Source organism: Ambystoma mexicanum, chromosome 2p, assembly GCF_040938575.1.
Source record: "Ambystoma mexicanum isolate Mex_15411 chromosome 2p, UKY_AmexF1_1, whole genome shotgun sequence".
Classification (NCBI taxonomy): Eukaryota; Metazoa; Chordata; class Amphibia; order Caudata; family Ambystomatidae; genus Ambystoma; species Ambystoma mexicanum.
In genome coordinates, this window is record NC_090923.1 from 929,690,195 (window position 1) to 929,693,647 (window position 3,453).

At 45.5% G+C, this 3,453-nt stretch overlaps 1 non-coding gene across 1 annotated transcript; it reads left to right on the forward strand.

The window, feature by feature from the left end:
* Window positions 1–2,799: 2,799 nt before the first annotated feature.
* LOC138568172 (U1 spliceosomal RNA) lies at window positions 2,800–2,961 on the forward strand. The gene has a single exon (XR_011302537.1). It is a non-coding gene; the product is annotated as a U1 spliceosomal RNA (small nuclear RNA).
* Window positions 2,962–3,453: the final 492 nt, after the last annotated feature.

Genomic DNA, 3,453 nt, shown 5'->3' on the forward strand with positions numbered 1-3,453 from the left:
TTACTCCTACAGTAGAAAACAAACTAAACCTTGCAAAGATATCATCCCAATACAAAAAAGATATCCTACTAGCCAAACAGGAAACATACAATACTAGAATATCCCAATCTAAATCAAGTGTCAGAGAACTGTTCAGTATCTTGAAAGAGCTGGAAACACCCATCATTCCCCAAGAAAACTGCACCAAGGACAAAAAATGGTGCTCAGACATTCAGTTTGCCCTCACCAACAAAGTAGTCAATTTACAAAATAAAATCGCCCTCAAAAAAGCATCTCTCACACCTCAGGACCCTCTAACCCCAGCACCCCCACTTAAATCTAAACAAATAACACGTTTCTGCTTCTCCAAGGTATCTACCATTGAAGTCGAAAAAGTGATCCTGGGACTTAAACCATCCAACTGTAAAGGTGACCAATGCCCTGCACAATTAATCAAGGATGCTGCGAGAGAACTATCGCCATTCATAACTAAACTCATCAACTCATCCTTCACTACCGGCATTGTACCGAAAAATCTTAAAGAGTCGTGGGTCCTGCCACTCCTAAAGAAGTAAACCCTCGACCCTGCCATACCCACCAATTTTAGGCCTATCACGACTGTGCCCTTTCTTCTAAAAATTTTAGACAAAGTGGCATACATGCAAATACAAAATTTCCTTGAATCCAACCACCTGCTCGGAACCCGCCAATCTGGATTCCGTCCCCAGCATGGAACAGAGACTGCCCTTATCGATCTCAAGACCCAAATAGATCAATGTAGGGACAATGGCCAAGCAGCCTTACTCCTCTTGCTAGACCTCTCAGCAGCGTTCGATTTAGTCGACCATACAGTCTTATGCAGCCACCTAGACTCTGCTGCTCACTTCTCTAAAGAGGCCATATTATGGATCAAATCCTTCCTGAATAACCGCACCATGAGAGTCTTCTCTCCATCAGCCTCAGCTGACCCGATCCCTATAACGTGCGGTGTACCCCAGGGATCTTGTGTATCACCAACCCTCTATAACATATTTACAAAGCCGCTCTTTGACGAAATGGATCATCTGGGTATCGCCTACACCAAGGTTGTCCAAGGTACGGCCCGCGGGCCACAATGCGGCCCGCCAAGCCATTTTATGTGGCCCGCCAGGCCGTATGTTGGACAATGCTTGAGTAAAAAAAAAAAAAAAAAAATTTTTTTTTTTTACATTTTTTTTTTTAAATGTGCCTGTGCACAAAACTCCTCTGTGCTCTATTCGGGACACATAAAAGAACAAGACAAATGAGAATTCTAGACTGCTATCAGCATCATCAGTCACAATATTTTTGGGGGGAGACTTGGAAACATTGGCACAAAAGGAGCCGCTCTGTGCTGGATCCCCATACTTTCACCAGTAAACCTGATTCAATCACCATGGCCCCCTTACAAATCCCAGCCATGCTGTGATTGACCTGTGGACACATAAATAATCGTATCAATAAACTTTCTCTGCCTTTTTTATGGCGAATGCCAATTTCACCACATTCATTTGGGTCAATTTTATTGCTTTTTTACAACAAAAACCGGTGGCAGAATCCCTGCACCCTCACTTTCTATATACCTTACCCAAAATTACCATCTATATTTTTTGGGTAAAAAAGCGTAAAAAAATGCGGCAAAAAAATGTTTTGTCGAAATTGCCATTCAGCAAAAGTGGGCAATAGCAAATAATCTACACACTCAAGAACAACCTTTCAAAAAATGCTCTCCAGAAATGTATAGAAAGGAAACAAAATCCAAATCCAAATCAATGGGAACCAAAGTTTTCGTTTGTTAGTGGATTGAGTTTGTTCACAAAATGGATCGGAGTACACTTCGAATAGTTGCTGCAGCTCTGGAGAAAATACGAGTGGTATGATAGGTTATTTATAACGCGCTTAATACCCATGCAGCAGTGATCCCAATCATAAAAGTGAAACAGGCAAGCCCAAAAGGTATAACTTATTTTCACTCTTTTGGTAGCGCAGTCTGAGGGCAGCCTACACCCTTCAGGAGAGGTGTGAGCTGATACAGTTGCAACACAAAAAACAATAGTACTATGTTCCCAAAATACCTTAGTTCTTGTCTTTCGGATCTCAGCAGAGCCAGGCTTTTCAACATCAGACCAGAAGCATGGGTGCCTTTGCGCTGGGCTGGGGTCAAGTCGGAGAACAGCAGCGATGGGCCCCAATGATGCAGTTCTGTTTGGCAGTGGTGCTGATTTGTGGGTAGAAAACGCTGGGAACAGTAGGCCGTGCCAAGTGGATGGCACTGGAAGACTCAGTGACCTCTGGGCCCTGACAAGGGAATACTTGCCTTTGGCGCTGTGCAGGCTCGGCTGACACAACACGGCATATGGTTACAGCAAAGATGTCAAAGCTTCAGCATTGTCATTGAGCAGAACTCTGAGATTCAGGGGTGGTGGAGCGTCGAGGTCCAGGATGATTATGATGGTGTGAATGGGGCCAGTGCTGAGCAGCTACGCTCAGGAGGGCCATGGGCCCGTGTGGGGCTGACAGGCCAGTGGGCAGACTGCAACAGGCCTGCTCAAGCCATCCTACTATTTATAGAAATCTCGGGCCGAGCAGCACCTGATGGGAGAAAGGAACTGCGCTACAATCTGCTCTTCTGCTGGGCTCTGCCTGCTGGAGCTTCCCCCTACACGCGGGACAGGCAGCTCTGCAGACGCTCAGAGCTTCTGGGGATTGGGGGGTTGGGGCTGGGTCAGGGCCTGCCTTCTCACCCTCGCTTAGCAGGGCTTCCCAGAACTGACCCAACCCCTGCCCTCTTGCATGCAACTCATACTTAGCTGGCAGGGGAGAATGTGATCTCAAGGGCAGATCTCCCAGGGTGAGGCTTACCCATTGCACATCGGATTTGCTGACCCCTGCTATGTTCCCAAATGCGGGATACACGACTGCATTATTTCTGGTAGTGGGGGACTGCGTTCGCGCTCTCCCCCCCGATTTATTGGTGAAAGAAAAGGTAAAGTGTGCACTAGGCCTGCTAGGTTGCATACTTTTAGATTGTGCTCACATTGCGTTTCTTCAATTAGGTTCACCTTTGGGTGATCGCTTTTCAACATTTTATCTGTTGTATTGAATTATGCTTCTTTCATCACCACAGAAGTAATGTGTATTACAGAGATAAGCTGCCATATGTATTGGGCACACTGCACATGCTCAGGCAGCATCAATCATGCTTTGTACAGGACAATGCTGGCCTAAATTGGGAACAGCCAGCATAGACATGTTGCTACAGAGGCATATTTTGGGTACAACCAGCATGACAATGTGTTACATCAGTGACAGTGCTGTCTTACACTGTGGACACATTGATCATTAAAATGTGTTGTGTTGTAAAATGTTCTTTTCTGCTGTTGGTGACATGGAATTTTCATGTTCCCCTTTAGAACTGATTGTACACTTATGGCTTTTTGGTCACCTTTTCTGCTG